Genomic DNA, 24,073 nt, shown 5'->3' with positions numbered 1-24,073 from the left:
GCCTGCTTCTTCCATAAAAGTCTCCATAAAATGTCTTTATGTTATCTGAGAGTCTCAAATATTTTACACTGTTATGTTATGTTATGTTGTTCAAGCTTCTCATTGAATCCTTATAGTGAAATATTCACTGCATGTATTTTAAAGCTGCATTATTCCACTAAATGGAAATATTCTACATGTCTCCTGCATCATTTAAGACACATTTCCCCAAATGTCAGCTGAGCATATTTAGTATTTTTAGAAACTTTGAGATCTTCACAAGAATCTATAAAGTTTGAACAAAGTTTGGCTGCAGCATGACTTTGTAAAAAAAAAAAAAAAAATCCACTGGAGAGTTCTCATGTTTTTAAGCAAAATCCAATATGAAAGCAGGATATGAGGCTGAATTAACTTGTTAAGATGAACTCTTTATTTTTGCAGGGTTTGTGCCTTTGCTTCCCCCTCCCAAAATGCATTGCAAACAGGTTTCCGGCGAGGGGTTTCTCCCACACCGCTCTCCCATGGTGCACCTCACTTAGAGAACATGAATAGTTGATGGGCAAAAGAACAACAATTGTTACTTAAGTCTTCATATAATATTTAAGGGACAAGCGCGGCAGGTCTGCAGCGGCGGCCTTGTAACGGAAAGCACAGAGGAGTTTCGTGCAATTAACTGCCGGGGGGAAACAGGAAAGAGGTAGGGGGATAAAGAAAAGAAAATGCATTTTGGTAAAAGAAAGGAAAAATAAATATATTAATGCAATTGTTCAAACTGCTCCCTTTTTCCCTCTGAATTTAATTGGAGCCTCTGAGAACTCGGCTGAAATAAAATAGAAGTCGATAAGCGTGTGCGGAGCCGACAGATTGCCTCATATCCATGCAAGCAGGCTCAGCCCACATTAAGAATGGCCTCAGCATCTTCCTCCTCCCCTCTGAAGGCTGCCGGAGCCTTGGCAGCAGCTGCTTTTGTTTATTCTGCACCTAACATGTCCTCCCCCAAAAGTTTACCCTTGATCAACAAGCATATTAGGTTATGCTAATATTAGTCGTCATTAGAAATGTGCTCACGGCGCCGGTTTTTCCTCTGCGTTCACTGACTCATTTGTTTTGATTACTCCGTGTTCCCTCCCAGCGCGTTAGCGGGCGGTGTCGGCTCAGCCCGGGCAGCGTGGGCGCTAACAGAGGCCAGGGGTTAAATTCTACACATCTATATCATTCGTGTTAGCTTTCAGCTAATGTGCAACTCCCACCTCCAGCTCTTAAACATGATAGAGGTGCACTAATGGACAGCTGGAGGGCATTAATGTACTGAAGAGCGATGAGCAGCCGACAGCTCCGGCCTCCGTTTCTCTGCTGCAAAACACTCACAGAAGCTGTTTACACTCACATTCAGCCTCAAACGCTGGAGAAATAATATATATATGTATATACTGTAAATCCAATATAAGCAGCTGTTCAGGCTAAAATCAGAACAATTTGAAACCTTCTCAATGACTTTTGCAATCATTAAAATATCTGAAAGGACTAAAAATAAATGTCTTTATGGAAAACACAGATATACAGTATGCACAGAGTTCTTAAATGATGACAATAAATATCCACATGTCTAATCTGACTGTGGTTTTTTTAAGTGTTGAAAGCTGAAAGTCCTCTCAGGGATATTTAGTTTCTCTTTTTCGTTTTATTTTGTATTATATGAAAGCAGATCAGTGCGGAGGCTCAGTCGTCATATACAGAGCTGCGGTCCAGATGTCTCTTCCTGTTCCGCCAGCTTCTTTAAACTCAATACAATCTGTCACTGAGAGTTTACAATTATTTGTCAGCTTATAAACCTACAGCGCCCATTTAGTTTTTTTCCAGATCAGCAGTGTATGAGCAGTATTATACATCAAATATGACTTTAATTTATGATATTCTCACATGCTGTCTCCTGGAAATGACATGTATATATATATATATATATATATATATATATATACGTCTAAATTGCAACAGCAAATATGTTTTCAGCCCCTTTATTTACAGACTTTTAGAGCTTTTTTATGAAAAAACATTATCTGTATATGGATGGATAGAGGAGAGCATTGATGAATACAAGAAGCATTTCAATAGGACATTCTCAACCTTAGTGATGTAAAAAAAATAATAAATAAATAAAAATAAAGCTCGTATAAACTGAAACAAACAAAAGATTATGGATTTTGTCACTCATATTGTGAATCTTTGTCTTTTATTGGGGGATAATCTAGTTCTACATTTTGGAACTACAGTTCCCATAATGCTTTGGGAGATAAGACAGTAATGTTGCCGTGGAGTCAGTGTGAGTTATGCATTCATATATTCATATACGGGGACGGATGAGAGAGATTGTTTGTTTGCGGCTCGCAGGCATTCACGTCATGTCGGCAGAACGGGAAGAACGGGTGTTGTTGCCATAGTAACGAGTCAGGAGCATTATATACGCTCACTGAGTGTGTAAATGATGTAGTTACATATAATCTGACAGCTGGGAGTTAGTTTATGTTAACTTTGATGTTACCTGAATGTTTTCTATTAGTGGTAATATTAGATTTTATTTACATGTAACGTCCAGTGATGTCGGTTCGTTGACACGCTCGACAGCAGTTTGAACAATAAGAGATTAATCAATCTGACAAGCTGCAGACCTTTAACCTGTGGGCTTGTGGGAAATGGTGTTTGTTCAAGCCTGTAAAAAAAACAGAAGTTACCGTCCATGTCGAGACAAAGACTGTTGTGTTCGGCTTGTCGTAGCTCATTTTTTAATAATCTACATGATTATAAATGTTTCTTTCCTCTGGAACATAACCTGGACGTTCTGGTTCTACTTTGTCTGTCTGCTGGCTTCAGTATTGAGACATTTCAAATGACACTGAGCCAAATTTAGGACTTTGTAATAGTCTCAATGACGTTTTTTTTTTTTTTTTTTTTTTTTTTGCATTCGGCTGCAGCTTCTGTGAAATGATGAAGTGAGGTAGTTTGGTTGTGGCGGCTGTGACAGCTCCGTTTTGGAGTGACGGACCTGCTGCTGCTGGTTGACTCATCTTCTCCCCGCAGGCCTCTCTCTCCCTCTCTCTCTCCCCGTCTCTCTCTCGCTCTCTTACTGTGAGATTTTCACACAGTAAATCCTGAAAATCGCCGCCGAGCGGACACGGCAAAGACAGCGGACATCATCGATGTTCCGCTTCTCCCGCTAAGAACTAAATCTATCATACATTGTATTTCTCTCTCTCTCTCTCTCTCTCTCTCTCTCTCTCTCTTTCTATTTTTCTCTCCACCTCACACAAACCGAGGCAGATCGTCCGACCTTGTTCAGAGCTGCGGGGGATCAACAGGTTTTCAGACATCCTGTTATCAGCTTTTGTCTTCTCAAGAGTCTCTCATGGAGATTATGAAATGTATGTGTTCAAACATTCAAACACCTACAACAGTGACTGCAGAAGGTTGAAATCATTTTTAGTAATATATAAAAATAATCCTTCATATCTTCATTTAGTGAAATCCTGTTTTTTTTTCCAGTAGTATTATTTCCTGATGACCTTTCGATGAGTATTTATCATCGTTAGTCTGCAACTCAAGTGTGTTTGGCTGAACTGTGAACAGACACATCAGCTTCAATCAGCTTTCAGTGTAAGTGATAAATGGACTGTATTTATATACAGGAATGCTTTTATCCAAAGCACTTTCTATAATCTTCCTCTCCTGCTCTTCATCACTCTCACACTGATGCCGGCCGAGACTCAAACCACCAACTAGCAAAAAAAAAAACAAAGCTCCTTTTTACACCTGCAGTCACAAATTACTGTACAATAAATACATAAATAAATAAATAAATAAATAACAGGCACAATGTTGTTGTAATTCATTAGCAGTTAATTCAGAATTAACACCTTTGATCCATATAAATATAATCAGTCCTGCTCACTGATTTACAACTAAACATTCAGAGAAACTGAGCTGAAACCTGCATCTGTACAGTAAAATATATCATTTTGTATCATTTATCTTCATATGTCCAAACTCTAACTGCTAATTGTTTGTATGTTTTTCTACCTGAGGTTTGATGTAAAATTTTTAAGACATAAATCTTTACAAATGTTTTGCTCTTAATCTGTTCTCATCTTCAAATTAAGAAAATTATTAAGTAAAAAAACAAAAAACAAAAAAAGGAATCTGACCTATGAAATAAAAACAAAACAAGAGTGTCGGTGCTTTAAGCTAAATGCATTAAGCAGCGATGATGAATATCAGGTTCACCATGCTAACATTTGCTAATTAGCACCAACACACAGTTCATTGGAGGCTGATGGGAATGATGGGAATGATGGGGATGATGGGGATGATGGGGATAATGGGAATGATGGGGATGATGGGAATGATGGGGATGATGGGAATGATGGGGATGATGGGGATAATGGGAATGATGGGAATGATGGGGATGTCATTAGTTTTGCCTATTTAGTCATAAACCAAAGTATTGGCCAGATTGAAATTCTTGTCATGAGCACTGGAAGGTGCAAATTAAGAGGAGAAAGCACCAAATGTGTCGAAATTAAATTGTTTATCTACAAAAACATACATTTAATGTCAAGAGATATGCAATGTGGAGGTCAGTGGTAAGTGAGTGGATGTTTGGGAGGTGCAGTGCATGAATGTTGGCGGGAAACACAATAACTGAATCAAACAAACGGTGTCAGAGGCAGCAGGAGGCCCGGATGCAGCCTGATGTACCTGCAACAGAAAGAGGAAGCAAGGCACAACCAACCAGGCCTCATGATGGCATCAGGTTAAAACTTAAAGGATCAAACTCTGGATCAAACCTGATTACAATCCATCTAATAGTTCTCAAGATATTTCACTCCAAACCATAAAAGCGAACCTCACGGTGGTGCTAGAGGAACAGTCAGAGAGGATCACTTACGTCAGTAGAGCTTTCATCATCTTGGAAACATGAATGTCTGGATCCAATTTCACGGTAATCCATCTTGTGGTTGTCGAGATATTTCAGCCTGAAACAAAGCGGTGGGCTTGACTGACCCACACTGTCATCCCTAGAGCCACACCAGCTAAGAACATAATTATATCTTCACAAATCAAACTGACAGTAATTATCAGCATAAAATATAGTTTTATATAGTATCTGGATCATTTTGCCTTTATTAGATTGACAGACAGCAGAGAGGAAATAACAGGCATCTGAACTGGGGGAAGCTGCTCTGTCACTTAAACCCCCCAAAAAAAGTTCATTCTTGACCTTAGAAACAAGTTCGACAGAGGACAAAAATCTACTCGGGAAGACAGTAACGTTTAGCTGAAAGCCCAAGAAAAAGTCCTTGAGTTAAGACAACGATCATGTTTTGAAGTTTAAACTGAAATAAGTCGGGAAAAATGAGACTCCGGTTGGAATAAACCGGAGCATCTCCTACAATAACACTCACGCCTCTGCCGCACCGTTAACGTTCACCTGAAGAAGAAACCCGGGGAGGTCGGAGCGTGACACCGTCTTTATCTGCGAGGTCCACTTCCTGTTCCAGCGTCTCCAGGAAGCTTCGGTTTGACGACTCAGATTAAAGCCTCCGTCGCTGCTCCGCGTCCTTCCACCTTCAGCCGAGAGAGAGACAGAGAGAGAGAGAGAGAGAGAGAGTTGTTCTCTCTCTCACACAAATATTGATCCACGTATCCGAGATCACAGGCAGACAACACGCCAAAACACACACACACACACGCAGACACACACACACATGTAGTGCAGCTTTCTTTGCTTTATCTGGGATTTTCTTCCTGACAAAAGAGCTCATGGTGAGCTTGTTAAGGCGGCTTGTGGAATAAGGAGGGCGGCTTTGCTCGTCCCTGAGATGGAAGATGAATCTGAGCCTAATGACCTTCACTGACAGCCGTAATTCTATCAGGACCCAATCAGCTGCAGCAATTAGGCGCTCTTTGTGAGCCGGGGAAAGGGTGTGTGGATCCTAACCGGGGTCAATTAGAGAGTATAGAGCCGCCGCTCGACTCCCACTACATCACTCTGTCTGTCACTGGCCGGCCGGCCTCTCCTTCCCCTTTAATCACATAATATAAATGTATCTCAGTCACCCTGCCTTCATCTCTCTTTCTCTTCCTCTCTGTCCCCAGGCAACTCCATCTTGGTCAGCCAGGTTTTTTAAAAAAAAAAAAAAAAAATCAGTCTGGGTCTTTTTTTTTTTTTTCCCTCGTTTTCTTTCCCTGGAAAAAGCTTCCTGTCGTGGCCTGGAGGTTATCTGCCCCCCCCCCCCCCCCCTGCAGAGTCTCTGAAGGGTCACGTTCTTCATTGTAGTTGATCTTTATTTTTCATGTCGCTCTACATTAATGCGTGCTTTACACTGTTAGGACACATTTGCATATCAGTGTTTTAGTTGTCATGGAAGCCGCTGACCTCAGAGGAGAAAACTGTGCTGCTGGAAGTCCGTCGGATCTGCAGATCCCTCCGATCCAGCTGCTGCCCTGTATGTGTAGGATATACTATATAGTTTTATGTCCATGCATTCATCAAAACAACACCACCCTGGACCTTACGCACATGCAGAATATCTATATCAAGGATTTTATAATAGTATTTCAGCCTGGTGCATCTGTGTCTATGAAGTCAAGAAGCCGTCTTTGTATATATATATATATCGACAGAATTGGGGGGGAAAGCTTTCCATCTACAAGCTATCGGTTGCTTGGCAGCTGTAAGACCGGCCAGCCGGAGACGTCTCCGCTTAACACAGAGCTCCGAGTTGGAGCTGTCATTAAAGAACATGACTTCTGGCGAGTACAGCATCTCTGAAATCCTCCTCCAAAAACTCTTCAACCCTTCTGGGCGCTCCCAGACCGACACAGATATACTTCCATATTGTATGATTCTGTGGCTCATGACACCGACACAGGAGGTTGGTGTTCTTAATTGAGAGTGTAGAGAAGAAGAAATCTAGCGATCGTCCTCATAAAGATTATTTCAAACATTAGATAAGTGGGATCAGGATCACTAGAAGGGGAAGTAATTGAATGTGCAGCAGTAGCAGCTACACAGACTCCATCAGTGTCTCACAGGCTGCGTTCAGACTCATTTAAAACTAAATAAAATGCTTAAAAAAGAAGCTCCAGGTCGCGGCTGCAGTACAAGTGACTCTGATTGTAACTAACCAGGTGTTTTTCTCCACATGTCCAAAAGGTTTCTGGCTTTTAGAATGATGTTAATAACTGAGCTGTTTACAATCCTGCTACTTGTTTATATCGTCTTAAAGATGATTCTCATGTTAATCTGAAGTTAATAAGCTCCAGAGAATGATTATTTTCTGGATTTATCCTGGATTACTCCTGATATTTCTATGCAATCACTCTGGATAAATAATCACCTGAACGTTGTCAATCACTGTCAAGATTATAACAGTGCACGACCCCCGTCTGCCTGTCTGATGAAGAGCAGCGGCGGCGGCGGCGGCGGCATTTGAAACATCACCTTGGTGCAATAAATGAGTGGAAATGGGAGCCCGGCGGTGTGCAAGGCTGTTTGTTCTGTTTATATAATAATAATAATACACAACCTGCCGCAGCAGAGGTCTGGAATTCTTTCTTCAAGGATATCATAAGATTTCTTTCTCAAAAGCAGTGAAAGTACTGAAAAGATCTCCACTCACGGACATTACCGCACTTATGATCTTTAAAGGTCCTTTTATGTTTACGTCCAAGTTCGTGTTGTATGCTGCATGTCTGTTCTGTTATGTATCCCTCAGTCAATATGAATTCTGATCACAAAAAACAAGAAAAGAAAGAAAATGTGACTGAAACACCTCCTCTGATGAAGAGTTTAGTCCAGGTTGTCTTCGTCTCTACAGTTTTTATGTTTCATCGTCCTTTTCTGCAAAAAACTGCAGCATAAAACTGGTTTTAGTTGATGTTTTTTTATCCAGTATTAAATATAAATAATAAACTGAACATGTTTGGTGTCTTGTCTTTGTAGGTTTCAACAGTTTTTGAAGTCTTTTCCATCTTCAGCTCGATCTCCGGATGGATCACAGTTCGGAAACTCTGTCGTCGTTCTATCTCGATTCTCCAGATATCAAAGAAAAGCATATTCTCTTTTCAAAGATGATGCTTTAATATGAACATGAATATAAACTTTACTTCACTGTAGCTTAAAATCAGGACCTCTAGACTGTAATCTGTCATTTCTACTGTGTTTTATTCACCGTTAAACAACTGTGATAAACGTATTTGTGCTATTTTTGTTTTTGTTGACCGCATAAAAAGGCACTCTGCCGCCGCTAACACCGTAACAACCCTCTGTGACCACTCACAGCGCCACTACAACCTCCACGAGTACCACCACTCTCAGCCAGATTACTCACACTCTCTCTCTCTCTCTTGCACTGAAACTGGCTTTTCCCAGGAGGATGTGAAGGCACCGCCACGGTGCTGAGAGGGAACTAAATAAACTCCCGTTGCCACCCCCCCCCCCTTCCTCAGATCACCACGTCTTCCCCTGTAGGACGCTCTTGTGCACGCCTCCATCTGCGACGACGCCGAGCTCATCACTCAGCTGGCTGCATGAGAGCACTTCAGGAGGAGAGAGGAAGAGGAGGAAGAGGAGGAGGAGGAGGGGGGGGGGCCTCGCCTGGGACGCTGCTATACCCAACAACAACAATCACTATCAGAGTAGCGTTCAGGGAATTCTTCCTTTCTTTACTTCTTTGTTTTCTTTTCTTTCTTCCACTCCTCAAAACACGAGATGAACCCATCCGCCGCCGCCGCCGCCGCCGCACTCGAGGACGTGACGCCGCGCTCATCTGAAGTTCCTGACAGAGCGATCAAAGTTAGCGGCTTAACAAGTCCTGATGATTATGGAGGGTCAGGTCACATCACATGAGGCGCCTTCAGCCAGTTTATCTCCACCGCTATGCCGTCAAACAGCTGAGGGGTTTGAGCTGTGTGTGTGTGTGTGTGTGTGTGTGTGTGTGTGTGTGTGTGTGCTTGTTTTGTTTACCTGCATCCCCTCAAAAAACAGCTAGCGTGCAGTGTGAGGTAAATAGTAAAGAAGAGGTAATTGCACACAAGGGGACCAGTGTACGTATGTGGGTGTGTGTATTAGAGCTGGAGTGCAAATGAGAGATAGCGTGTGTGTGTGTGTGTGTGTGTGTGTGTGTGTGTGTTTATCAAGTGGTGTGTGGCAGCGTGTCAAGTGTGTGCAGAGAGCTGCATGACTCACATCACCAAAGAGTTGGCACAGGTGTCAAAAAAGTCTGTAATTAGCAAACAAACAAACAAAAGAGCAAGTGAAGGGAGTGAAGGACTTGGAGGAGCGGGAGGAGAGGCGACCGTCGCCAGAGGGGGAATCACATGACTAAACACTGACAGGCATGAAGACAAGAGTGCGAGTCATAGAGTGACGACTGTGGTTTAGGAGGAAACAAACTGTCTCAACACATCCGAAAGGAACTGAAAGTGTTACAAATAACTGTTAAACAATAATGATGTTTTATGATGTGACATCACTGTGGTTAAGGTCTGATTAGGTTTAGGGACAAACAACACCTGGTTAGGTTTAGATAAAGATCACGGTTTGGGTTAAAACGATCGTTTGAAATGTGGTTCACGCTTCCTAAAAGTTACGCAACCTTCGTCGTCATGGCAGCAATAAACACCGCGTCCATCCGCTCAACCTGCCTCCTGCTAACGAGGCAAAAATCATCTCATCAAGTCACCTTATAGTGACGTCATGTGAACTGCGTCACTTCCCTGCTAGTCGCTGCTAGTTGGCGTAAACGTAACTAAAGGTTGTTTTTGCCGGATGAATTTTAGATCTATACTGTCATTTGTTTTCTTGTGAGGACGGGCTGTTTTTACTCTGATAATTCAAACTAATAAAACCAATAACTGTGATAGATAGATACATAGATAGATAGATAGATACTTTATTTATCCTGAGAGAGAGTCAGAGCCCTGATTACTGGGATTGTTCTGTCTTTGTTATTGTTAACAAACCATGAAAAGATCAGTGTAGCGGTTCATCTCTCAGTACTCTCTGAATTCAAGCCCCACTGGTTCCTCCTGAAGATATAAATATTGATATAAAACTAATATTAAAAAACAGCTCACAGATATACAGTTTAAGGCTCTGAAAACAGCTGATCTGCATAGTTTTTATCAAACAAACAGGAAGTAATAGAGCAATTGTTGGGGACTATTTCCAGCAGTGAATAGAACGGCTTCATTGTCATTGCACAAAACAAAATTTGTTATGAGGCCCTGAAACAGCAACAAACCAAACATCAGTATACATATAAATAAATATATATATATAACTATATATATAACCATATATATAACTATATATATATATATATATATAAACTTGCAGCACTAGTTTTTTTCATCTTGCAATATTGCACTAATATGACGTTGATGAATTGTAAACGTTGTGAATAAGATAAGATTAGATTAGATTAGGGGTTGAGGCGGGGGGAGATATTAGAGCATCACATGTGTGTATTTGTGAGTGTTTGTGGCAGCAGGACGGTGTGTGTGTGTGTGTGTGTGTGTGTCACCCAGTGCAGTTCTGTGACTCACTGATGTGTTTTGAATCGTTTCTGGACAACACGGAGGAATAAGATAAATCAGGCTTTGATACACACAACAATACCTGTTAGTAGATCAGTTCATTGGTGTTTTTTTTGGAATTTTTATTGTCAAGAAGGAAATTTTAAATGTGACGTATTTCCTGCTGGAAGAGGATGGTGAAAGGAGGAGATATCACAGCGTAAACCAATGAGACGTTAGGCAGGAAGTGAAAGGCTTTAAGATCCCTTCTAGACATGTTTTAAGTGTCTCATATTGACTGTCTACAAAAAAGTTTGTTCAAAATTCTTAAAATTACATCTCCACCTTCTCCCTCATTGAAAACAGAATCTATGGATATGCAAATATTCATAAACTCTCATGAACGTGTTTTTCTTCTTCTTCCTGCAGTTGGATGTTTCTTCTTCTTCTTCTCTGTGCTGAGTTTGTTTTCACATTCATCTGCTGAAGGAGGATCTGCTGTTCATGTATGATTTGTGACATTGTTGTATCAAATTGTTGCAAAAATGGGTACCAGAGCAAAAAACTCTCTCTTGTAAATAAAAAGGGAGTCAGAGGTCCAAGCAGCAAAGTGTTCTTTTATTGCCGGCAAAAAAAGGGGAGCAAGTAGCACTTTTACAACGAACCAAATCGCTCCAAAGGTTTTTTCTTTGGGTCATTGTTTTTATGTCCTTGGGTCGGCTTAGGTCACACCTTATCATCCACCCTCCCTAATTTTTGACCAATTATTATGTTACTTTTATCTCTGTCACTTGTTGTTGGTCAAAACTCTTCAAAACAGGTTTTTGAGGTGTTTGAGGATATGTACTGGCATATTCAATTCTACCTGATTATATCCAATGTTTTATATATAAGTATTGGGAATCATTTTACACCATTATTGCCAAGTTGTCTTCTGGCCTTTTATTTTTATAAGTTATTCTAGTCATTTTACACCCTTATTTCTTGATCTCCTCCAGAGAGTATTTTTTTAAAAGGTGAAGACTTTAGCAGACCCAAGCAAAGTGACATGTAATACAAACACACTCAAATTTCTCCAGTGTATGATTATGATTCTTCTACCGTGCCTCTATACGTACAGTGTGATTAAATATGGTTCATGAGATTATAACTACACCAATACAAATTGTATCACACTAGCCCTTATTGCTTATAAGCTTATAAAATCAATCTGCACAGCTTAATATTGTCTTTAAGCACACCAATGACTTTTAATGAAAATACACCACAACATCAGAACTAGTTCGGAGCCAATCGCGGTCCAGGATGCAACTTACGCAAGTGTGATGTGGAAACTCGAAGCCTCCAAAGCACAAACACTGAGGATGAACTAACTTTATTAGAATATCTTCAAGAGGACGGAAACAAGTCCTACAAATAAAAATCTGAAGGAGCAGAACTCAGAGTGAATGTAATTAAAATCCGCCTCTCAGATCAGGAGATCATGTATAAGTGGATATTTTTACGTCGTCAACATGACCAGGAATCATCTTCTGACTATACAATTAACTCTGAACCAAAGTTCATCATCATCATCCTCAGGCCCAGCTGTTAGTGCGGAGGGGAGAAATAAGAAATTTGGCATCGTTTGCATTAACATGTCCTTCAGGTTTCCATGACAGCGAGCGGTTTGTGAGATTTGGATGTCGGGTCCCGCTGGGTTTTGTTTTTCCTGCTGTCCTGTTTATTTTTTATTTATTTATTTATTTATTTATTTTGTGCTGTATGTATAAACAACCTGCAGCAGGTGGACAGGCACCTTAAAACTCTGACATTTATTATCTCTGTAGGTGCTGGCAGCAGCTCGCAGAGAGTCAGCACAACCCGGAGCTCCTGACAGCACACAATATACTGTAGGTTGGCCTCTGATGAGAGTGTGTGTGTGTGCATGTGTGTGTGTGTGTGTGCGTGCGCGTGTGTGTGTGCTGCATGTGCATCCTCGCCAAATGATACGTCTGAGCATGAGAAAAATAAAAACATCAAACATTAAGTCAAAGCAGCCCAAAGGAAGATCGTTCCAGAAATAACCTCAAAGCGCTCCTGAGCTCGCCCCGCTCAAGCCCCGCCCACCCTGACCGCTAACGCTAACTGGGTCGGCGAGGTTGGCGAAAACTAACAGTGCATCATTTTTAATTGCCCCCCCCTCCCCCCCCCCCCAGCATGCAATTTCCTGACAGATGCCATCACCGCTAATTAGTTACTGACAGCATTATCAAGTTATCTCGTCTCCTTCGTTCGGAGGGGCCGATCCTTAACGCCGCCACCGCCGCCAAATTAAAGTGTTGTGAACTAACGAGCATGTAGAGGCGCCAATTAGAAAAAAAAAAAAAAAAAAAAACGGAGAATGGCTCGTGCTCCGGCTCCGTCCCCGAGGCTTCACATGAAAGCTCGACTCTGCTCTCAGAGACGCCGCTGGAAGGAGGGAAGGAGGCTCCGAGAAAGACGAGAGAGAGAGAGGAGAACGAGGGGCCTCCGGCAACTCAGGACAGTTTCTCAGTCTGAAATATTTCAACGCTAATTGGTGCGTATGAACAATATGCTTGAGACAAAAACCAAGATGAAGATATATTTATTAAATGTCACACCTTCGCTCCCCGGGAGATGTCATCCGGCTCTGATGTGTTGATTGTTGTCGCTGGTTATCTGTGTTGTCATGTTTCCTCCTGTTCACACTCTGTAATAAACGACGTGAGCCGATGGATTCAATTTTCACATATTTTACACTCCTGATGACTACATGCCAAAACTTTTTTTCAATAATTTACTTTCCTTCCAGGCAACAACTGGTTTCATTTTATTTCTATCAAAAAGCAAATTGCAGTTTTTGATTGAAAACCCATCACAGCTGCCGTTTGGGTCGCCCCTTTTTTTTTGGAAATAAAAAAACTTTAATTCAAAGTTATGTTAATCCGATGTGTCTGGGGGATCGTGTGTGTTTTTTTTTTGACTCTCCATCCATGTGTCCATGAGTTTTTTTTTCACTAATTCAAACACGTCTGGTATTGAGCTCGTTAACAACTTTGGAAAAAAACACAACGAGCCAACCAGATGTTTTTTTTGCCAAGATTAAGAATGAGGACGTCAGAATTATTTCCAAAAAAAAAAAAAAGGACAAGATGTTGCTGTTTAAAACCAAGGACATGCTGATTTAATGCACATTTGACTAGAATTAAAGGTACATTAGTTTGAAAGAGTATCAACCTTTAAATGCACCATACCTTTATGTTATTGTCTTATTCTGCCTTACAGCCAAAAGCACATTTTCAGACTTTGTGCTTTCTGCTTCTAGTGTGAAAATGTTCCCAACAGGTATCATCAAAGGTGAGCTGAGGGACTCGGTCACTGTAACTTTTGCTGCTCATTAGACTGAGTCAGAGTCAGAGAGGGAAAGTCCAGAGAGGGGAAAAGGCAGATAAGGATTCGGCCTTCATCTCTTAATTGTCAGCAGAGACCACAGAAACCGAGAGAGATACGGTGAATTAATTAAAAATACCTGATAGAGGTGACGGATACGGGATGATTGTGATGCAAGTCGTTGATGTACAAATACCGACCGTGAACTTTTACAGTATCTCCTTCAGCCCAGCAAACTGGGATCCAAATTTGCAAACGTGAACTGGGTTTTTGCAATAAAACTCTGAAAGACAAGTTGATCTCTGTTAATTCATCTTTACATTTCCACAACATTTAGTTGAGCAGAAAAACTGCAGCGAGGAATGCTTTTCTTGTGTCGGTTAAGTTAGCTTGTATTGAGTTTTGGTTTGATCTGTATATATGAGAATATACATGTTAAGAATCACAACAAACTAAGATCCAACATCTGTAGAACAGCTTCATACGTACCATCATAAAGTCTACAATCAGACTCAGTCTACAATCAGAGTGTTTTTGAATGGTAATAAGCTAACGCTAACATGCAGCCTCTGTCATATGCTATGATAATGCATGCTAACATTAGCATTCGGCTGAGTCTAAGTACAACTGAGCCTGACAAGAGTTTGTCACTTTTTAAAACTCTTTTATCTGTTAATGCTTCTTGCACATCTGCACGATAGATTAGTCACACTTATTTACACGTGTCTCCTACTATGTGTTCTTATTTTATTTTTATTATCTTATTTTTTATGAATTTTAAACATCACTTGTCCAACTCATGGCAACCAAACACTTTAATCTCTCTTAAATCCATCAGTTTAAGCAGCTTCAGTTGAAACAAACGGTGACACAAACAAACTATGTCATGTTAGCATGCTAACGTTAGCATCCAGCTGATCCTGAAGTACGACTGAGCCTGACAGATTACAGCTTTGACTGATGAAAGCTGAGCCACGTCTGACAATGTAGAGCTTAATCTCACTTTTTCAAGTTTCTCTATCCAACAGTCCCAAAAAATGTTGATTTCTGGGCGCCAACACAACCTCATACTTGTAGCTTATGATCACATGACCTCTGTATTTTGAGTTAAAATGCTGTTTGGGTTTTGAAAAGTCTCATTATCACACACACACACCTGAGTTATTAATAAATCTCTGTTCCTCTCTAGTCATATAAACATCCTCTGTTACAGCATCCTTGTTCTCACTGCTTTTATCACACCGTTTTAATCACTCTGCTGGTTTTATCATCATATCAGCAAATAGTGTGAGGCGCAGTGAAAGCAGCAGTGAACGCTAACGGGCCTCTCAGAGAGAAAGAGAGAGAGAGAGATAGAGAGAGAGACCTTTAAATCTGAGGAAAAATACATGACTTCATCCATAAAAATCATCCCTCACTCCTCCTCTCAGCCTCAGCCATTAGTGGTAATTCAGCTCTCTCAGCTTCCCATCACAGCACACAACTAACTGCACCTTCCTGCCCCAGAGCTCGCCACTAAAACAAACACTCCGGCTTTACAGAAAAAAAAAAAGAAAGTAAAAAGCCCTGAAAGCGGTGTGGCTGTCATTGGGAGTATTTTGCATGATGTATGAGGCCGGGTTGAGCGTGCACCTCGCTGTGACTCTAAATAATTAAGAGGAGAAAAAAAATGAAAGCTTCAAACATTGTCTTTGCAGAGGTAGAATGACTCACCGGTTAATCAATGCTAACAGGGAGTGTCAGGGGACCAAACAGATCAATTCCCCCGACGGAGGGAGGGGGAGGGAGAGGGGGAGGCCGCTTCAACCGTGACGCTGCTGTCTGATAGACTGACGGCCAGCAGAGGGACGGAGGGATGGAAACACACACACACACACACACACACACACACACACACAGCGTCAGTACAGGATGATGAAGGCAGTAAAATATGTACACACAGGATATGAGACATCTGCTCGTAAAACAAAAGATGCTTAATGTGTTCAAATGAATGTAATAATAAAAAAAAGAAACAATAAAGCTGTGGTGGGTAAATAGCGGCTTGTCCTCTTGATGATTTCCATAAAAAACTACTGTGGATAACAAAGTAAACGTGTAAATCCCAACAAATATAACTTTGTCCTGTTTAACACACACCAGGAGAAGCATTAAAACACTGGATGCTGCTGAAACTACGACCAGAAATGACATTCTGACACTGTTTTAACTCTTTAACAACTTTAATCTGCAGATCTGTTCTTCACAAACACAAACAGGTGGCAGAACAACAACAGAAATGATGCGTCGATGTCATTTTTTTTTTTTTTGTCTCTAAGGCAACAACGACAACAACAACAGGACGTTCAATCAACCATAAATGAAGCTGCTGTTGTTTATGGCGTGCAGATAGTCAATAAACAACGTCTCAAGTCTCGTATGAGTCATTTTTAGCCGAATGAGGATTAAAATAAACTGTGATTTACTAACAGGAAACATGACATCTGTCCTCCCTTTTTATTCTTAAATGAATTAAAAGAAATAAACAAAACATATAGACCTTGTTTCCACTGCACTGTTATAATAAATCCTAATAAAAACTGCTGCAATAAACCAGCAGATATATTTCTATAGACTGACCCACCTGTGTCATTTCAAGTAAAATGAAAAGACCAAACACTCCAAGCCCATAATCTTTAAAAAACAGCTCACAATTATATAGTTTCAGCTTGGTCCAATAATTACAGCTGCAGTTTTTTGCAAACAATCAGGAGGAAATGATGCATTTAGGGACTATTTTCAGCAGCAGATTAATACACATTTAGTTTCCTGGTGAGTCTTTCCAGCTGTAGGACGGAAATATTATTTTGACTTTTTTTTAAAGACCAACACAAACAAACAGAAACTTGTTGACAGGAGAGACAAACTCAATGTTTTGGACATAATCATGATGATATTTTATGCACAAGAAGATTTGTTGATGTGCATCGTTGCCACATAGAAACGCTGAACCTTCGTCTGAATGAAGGACAAAATCAACTTTATTTTCCACTTTTGTTGCACAAAAGGTTCAGGACTAAAACTGTATGTGTGTGTGTAGATTAATACAGCCGTGTGTGTGTGTGTGTGTGTGTTCGTAGCTCCGATCCTGTCTTCTAGAAATGATGTTTATATGTACGACTAATTTATTATCCCAATTACGTTAGGAAACATTTTTGCTGACTAGATTATTTTTCCCCCCGGCTGCTGTGTTTTTTGTGCTGGAGGAGCGACAGTATGAAGCACACATGATTCATAGAGCAGGTTTTATATGCTGAGTCCTGCCTCTGGTCAAGTTTAAGTAACAAAAGAGCACTTTGGTTAACGTTCGGGGAAGTTTGGTTAAATGTTGGTAAATTAACCCTTTAACATCCACCTTTTTTTAATAGAATTTTCACCTATTTGGCAAACTGGAAAAGCTTATAACAGAAGTATCAGGCTTCATTTGACAAGTGACATCTTCTACTTTCTGGAGATGTGTTTGTTTAGCATGAGGCTAAAACACAAACAAAAGTTCAAATAAGGTTCAAAAAAGTGTTTTTGGTCCTCGTTTATAATGAGTCATATTTGAATATCAATAATTAGGACATGCTTTATGCCACAACTATGCAGAACACCATAAACCTTCTACATCTTGTCAACCTCTATAATATTCCAGACCTTTGGGCCTAACCTTATGGGAGCTTTTAGTTTGTGGTGTCCCCGAACCTCTCCAAACATCTCAAATTAGCCTAATTATCCCCGTCGCTTTGACTCAGTAGTGTGTGATGCTACTGTTTGCAACTGGCTAAACGGGTCGCCAGCGTCCCATTGGATGTTTAAAGTTTAAACACATCCTGTTGTCTTTTTAAATATTTAACAAAGACCACAGTCTTTCACTAACCGTCACCAGGCGCCGTGTGTCACCAGGCTTTAGTTGCAACCAGCAGATACTGTAGGAAAACAAATGAAATACATGGTCAGTGTACATTTTTACTGATATGTTCATTACTGACATTTTGCACCTAATGAACAACATTTCTTTTTTTTATCAGAAATGCATTAAAAGAGAATTCAACCGATTTATTGCTGCACTGCTTCCCCTTCAAATGTGCTTTCAATATAAGTGATGGAAGCCAAAATCCAGTCGTTTAGTGCAAAAATGCATTTAAAAGTAGACGTGAAGCTTCTATTCAGCTTCAGCAGTCTGAGTTATAGTCATATCTAGTGGATATCTGACACATTTACAGTCTTTTTAAGCATCAAATTCCCTCTTTGTGTTTCCTTGTTGAGCTGCAGTGGAAGTAAAGTAACAAAAAGAGGAACTTTGGCACTAAAAAGACTGTAACGTTGAAAGATATCTACTTGATTTGACTCATTTGTATGCTGAAGCTTCATGTTCAGATTAGGATGTGTTATATGTATAGTAATGGCTAATGTAGTCACTTTAATTGAAGTATGTAATTAGAATTAATTAAATCTAATTGAAGTCATCCTCAAGAGCTTCTAAACTATCTCACAGATTTAAAAATCTTCATACTGCTTTTATGTTTCCTGTGACCTTTAAGATGAACTCAGAAACACTATTCTAACTACCTCTTCTATTCCACTCTTCCTCTAACATGTTCATATCCACACGCTAACTGCACCACCGTCTCCGTCTCCTCCGTCTCTGACAGCCTTTCCTCCGGGCCGTGAGAAACATCTTCTGAGCGGATCACCGGAGGGCCGCTGAGCTCGCCTCTTAATTCCTCCGACAGCGGCGTCGCTGTGATACCTCTAAGAGGCGAATCCCCATCTCTGTTCTCAAACCCGACAATCTCCACGGCACCCCGCGTCTGACTCGAATACCATCTGAGAGTTTTAAAACGAAGCCGGAGAGAAAGAGAAGAGAGAGAGAGAATCAGAGGCGTGTGGTATTTGTTTGACAGGTACATGTCCCTATAGGCCAGTGCCTTTCCAATTTAAGAGGCCCTTAAGCTGGGAGCAGCAGTTTAACATTATTCTCTGTGAAGAGAAAAAAAAAAAGAAACACTGCTCTCTTCTTCTCTCCCCCCCCCTCTCTCTTTCCTCGCCGCTTTCAGAACAGGCCCTGCCGACCCTTCAAGGACGCTTTGCTGCAAGTGTTTCATCATTTGGTTGAATTTTAATTATTTTCCAGGCTTGTTAAGTCCCATAGCTGCGGCGGCGAGCATTCGCTGTGAAGGAAAAGGAAGTGAAGTGACAAAAGGTATGAAGGGAGGACCAGGGGGACGACGCAGGATGACAAAATATTTCATTAGCCTCTGAAATGTTGGCTCACTCAAACCATCCAGAGATCCAGAGCTCGTCGCCCCCCCCCCCCCCTTCGACACCGGCGACTGTGTGTGAGGTTTAACTTGAGCCGCGGACCTCGTCTCTGCTCTCATTTGCAGGACAAATCTTTAGATAATTAGTGAATCCCAGCTGTTAATAGAGGACCATACTGGTGTTTATGCATGTTTAATTAGCTAAAAATCTCTTTATAGCACTGCTGACCGTTCATTCTTTTAGGCAGCTATTGTTTCACTTCCATGAAAATCGACAAATTTAGAGAAAGACTTGCCTCAGACAGATAATCCCCGTTAACATTTAGTTAACTTTAACTTTTTGTCAATGTTACAGCATCCTGTTGCGACAATGTAGTTGAGAGCGTTGATAGTTTCAGTGTGTCTGACATTTGAAAGTCAGATTTTGAAAAGAAATCTTTACAATACAAACGTCTGACTCTAAATAGACAAAAGGAGAAGGAGAAAAACAAATATCAAATTGTATTTTTGTGACTGTTACTGTCATTATAAAGAAGAAAAGATTAATATAAAGGATGGTTTGATTAATTAGATTGATCAAATGTCTACATTAGCCCCACGAGGCTGTTATGCTCATTACAGAGCAGAACTGATGATGTATAAATATAAAAGAGTATAAATGAAAAACTGAGTCGACTCCACTAATGTTATTCTTTATAATCACTTATATGGTAAAGATGTGAAGTTTGTCCTGAGGGTGTTACTGCAGGAAAGCAGCTCTCATGTGCACACAGAGAGGGCTGGTAAAAACAGATATGTTCTGATGGTCCACCAGCCCACTGGGATTTGTCCCAGTATGCCTAACAGTCAGTACTGGCTGTAACCTATACACTATATATACTATATACTATACTATATACTATACTATATAGCCTAGTTAGGTTAATGTGTACATTTCAACCAGCTAATGTGTAACATGTTAGCATACATTTAGCATGGCGATATCTGAATGTAGGCATGGTAGGCACTGTTAGCATGGTTCTATGTTAGCATATTAGCATTAAAAGCAAGACAATGTAACTTTTAACACATCCATTCTTTATGAATGAAAATTTGATTCAAAGGAAATAAAATGCTTTTTTTTAGCTGCGACAGTTTTACTTGTTCTTGTGTGAGAACTTGTGTAGCTTACAGCGGCTCATGTTAGCGAACCTGACATGGATGTTTTTTGTACTTTTGTGTGACTACTACACCATGTTTTAGCATTCATCACAATAGTTCCCATTTGTGTTGACAGTGGTCACTGTGTCAATTAAAGGTCATTAGAACTCTGTAATGAACTTTAATTGGCCTTAATGACTTGTAAAAGGATTAGGTTCACGATGTTTTAGGATGACACGTCTGTCCTAAAACAAACGCCCAAATGAACACTGAAACATGTTTTTCTTGCTGTAATCATTCCTCCTGTTCACACTGACCATTAGAAGATCCCTTCATAATGCTCTTACAATGGAAGTGATGGAGGACAAACAGTATCTCTCCTTCTGTACAACTTTACTTGAAGCTGATGAGACTACAGCGTCCAAATTAGCCAAATCAAGTCAGAATCTTTCAGTTAGTCTTTTTAGTGCCAAGTTCCCTCTTTTTGTAACGATCTTTTCACTTGCAGCTGAACAGGAAAACACTGTTGAGACGAAAAGAGGGATTTTTTTTACTAAAAAGACTGTAAATGTGGCAGATATCCACTTTGTTTGACTAACTCAGATGGCTGAAGCCTCATATAAGCTTCAGATAAACTTTGAAATGATAATTTTTTGCTCTTAATGAGGGCTTTGGATGTTGTCCACCATCTCTTATGCTTTGATTCAAACCAACACATCTGTGTCACGTTCCTGCTGTAACACAGTTTTGTTCCGTCCTCCACACGGACATCACGCCCCACGGGGAGCGTTTCAGAAGCGGAGCGTTTTGCTCCGGCAGAGCCAGAGAGAAGAGAGCCACCCCTCTATCTGTAGAGGAAGCCAGGGAGCGGGGCCATCATGGCAGCAGTGGTGAAATAAAATCTTGTGATTTTCCACTTCCAAGATGAAAATCTCGTCATCCACGCTGACAAATATCCTCTGACCAGTTGACCTCTGGCCTGTAATGTTGATGTAGTGATGCGATATACGATCAGGAGTCTGCACGGGGTGTTTTATTTTGAAAACTGACTTGATGCTCTATGCCGTACCTGTGTCTGACTTCCTGCCTGGCTTAATCTGCTCTGTGCAGCTTGATGCAGCTCCTGTCAAAAATAGACCGGGTGCGTTTGTTTAGCGGAGCGGAGCAGCTGGAACGCAACACAAACGCACCCGGTGGAATCAGGCTCTTACTTTGAAAATGTGACTGGAGGTCAGTATGAACAGGAGGAACGATTACAGCGAGAAAAACCTGCTTCAGTGTCCATTTGGACCTGAAGAATTTTGAACTTGTCCTTTAATAATACCTCACATACACATACAAGACCATGAATGCCTGATACAGCATCTCTCTCTGGATTAGTTTGGTCCTTTAAACCTTTAAATACAGATGAGAACAGTACACCCTGCCGTCTGTACAGGTTGTTGTGTTCAGCCTCGCTGATGTCGCTGAGACCTGATGATGTTATGTTGTTGCTCTGATGGTCCGTCCTGCTTTCACCCTTGGGCCCGCTACTCTTCCTCCTCCCTGGAGGCAGCTCTCCTCCTCCTAACCCCTTAATTACCACTCTTTAATTGTCATTGCCAATTTACCCATGAACACCTCCCCCCCCCGCCCCCCTCTTCATTACCAGATCCACCACTACCACCAACTTAGCCACTCTGAAATTAAAACCCCCACCACCACCACCAGAGACACACAAGGGTTCTTCCCCAGAGGACTCTCTCAGCTTAACTCCTTAAAGCCTCCAGAGTTTAATCCTCATGAAATGAGCTGCGGACTCTGATATCTTCCCCCCCGGGTGAGCCAATCGAGGGTCTCACATGGCTTCGGCAAGCCTGTCCCATCAGGTGACATCAGCATCAGAGAGGCCTGCAGCGCTGGCCCAGCCGGCCATTGAGGCTGAGATGCCGGTTTGAGCTGTTTTTTCTGCTTCATTAACAGTCAGGTCACACGACGGCCGAGCTGGACTCCGGCCATTAGCCTGGCCGTGATTAATGGCTACTTAGCTGAGGCAATTGAACATTACGGGACAAGAGAGGAGGTGTTATGACTGCGGTGTATGAGTCTGTTATGTAGCTCTATGTGCCTTCCAGATATGCTTTACAATTATTTGTTCTGTGAGGAGCAAACTGCAGGGAGGAGAAATCTATCCGTCTTCTCTGATGTTGAGTAATGCCAAATCAGCATTCTCAGCGCAGAACCTTATTTCATTTCTCTTTTTTTTTTCTTTTTTGTTTTTTTTGTTTTTTTTTTTTTCATTTAAGGTCCCACATATCTATCTATCCATGCTGAGTAGACATCTCAAAATCTCAAAACCAATTTGGCATTATCTCCATCAGAGGCGACCCCTTAAATTTGCATCAGTGGAGTGGGTTTGGCAAGCAATTACCCCGATGCAGGACATTGGTAATTTGACGAGAATCTGCTCTGACAAGTCTGGATGCAGCAGAGGAGGCGTCCCCAGGGGGGGAGGCAGGCAGGGAGGGAGGGAGGGAGGGAGGGAGGGCAGAGGGGGCTGCAGAGAGAGCCGGCCTGCAGCTCTACAGGGGAAAGCATGAGGATTAATAAGACGACGAGATAGCAAGAGTCACAGATACATCCAAACATACAGCAGATACAGCAGGCATACCGAAACATACAGTGAGACGCCAGCTGAGCTCACCGAGGGTTTACGAGGTCAGCTCCGCATCCGAAGTTCCTGCTCATGTATCGCATTAAACTCCTGCTCTCCGTCACTGCGAGTCGACTTTAACCCGGAAAACAAACCTAAAAATATCAATCAGTGTGTTTCAGGGTTTTTCCACCTGATGTAGTTTTCACAAAGCTTTGATGAAGTTTATTCCATCACCTTTTTAACGATTACTAATTATGACTTGTATTTTTATTATTTATTCACAGTACATTTAAAAGAGGTCAGTTCCTAAAATCCTTACCATCCATCTCTTAACTCTTATTAAAGTGGGCTTTTTGTGTGTTTTTTTTCTGAAGTGCTTGTGAACTGGACGCTGGCACCACGTCCTCTACTGCTGTCCAGGAGACCTGCAGTCTGTCAGGATTTTATTACTGAAATACAACCAGGACGTAAACTTTTGTTTGACTGTGTGTAAATCAGGATTGAATCCTAAAAGTTTAGGAGGCAACGACTCAGAAGTTCAGTGTGGTGCAGCTGCTCTGTGGATGAGCTGTAACATGAATATTATACTTCTCATAATTGTAACAACTACTATTTAGAATAGAACAAGATTAAGTTTGTGACTTCCATATCAATGCTATAAATAACAATAAATAAGGTAAAAATAGAACAACAAACAAGATGAAATAGTAATAAAGTGACAGTTTGAACAGTGACCGGCAGCAGTAAATAATACAACAAGATGTTGTGCAGCAACAGGAACTCATACAGTAACGTAGCAATAAAGCAACAGTCTAAACAGTACAAATAGTATAAACATTGTCCAGCAGGATTTAACAGCTCAGATGTGCAACGCAGCACCAAAAACCAAAAACATAGTGGAAATATAGATGTAGAGTCTTCATAAAAACACAATATGGGTGAATGTATTAGTCCCTGTACGCTGAGGTTATTAATTACAGCAGCTGTCACTGTGTTGTAGATACAGATATTGGACACAATATCCAGACAGATGAGAGTGGACCCTTGTGTACTGTATAGCTTATAG

The 24,073-nt window shown here is 41.0% G+C and overlaps 1 long non-coding RNA gene across 1 annotated transcript; it reads right to left on the bottom strand.

Annotated features, from left to right (window-relative positions):
• Positions 1-13,241: 13,241 nt before the first annotated feature.
• On the bottom strand, positions 13,242-18,070 carry LOC122990715. Its single transcript, XR_006405459.1, has 2 exons — positions 17,849-18,070; positions 13,242-15,776 (listed from the first exon to the last, which is right to left on the bottom strand). It is a non-coding gene; the product is annotated as an uncharacterized LOC122990715 (long non-coding RNA).
• Positions 18,071-24,073: the final 6,003 nt, after the last annotated feature.

Source organism: Thunnus albacares, chromosome 10, assembly GCF_914725855.1.
Source record: "Thunnus albacares chromosome 10, fThuAlb1.1, whole genome shotgun sequence".
NCBI lineage: Eukaryota > Metazoa > Chordata > Actinopteri > Scombriformes > Scombridae > Thunnus > Thunnus albacares.
This window is presented reverse-complemented; position numbering and strand designations above follow the sequence as displayed.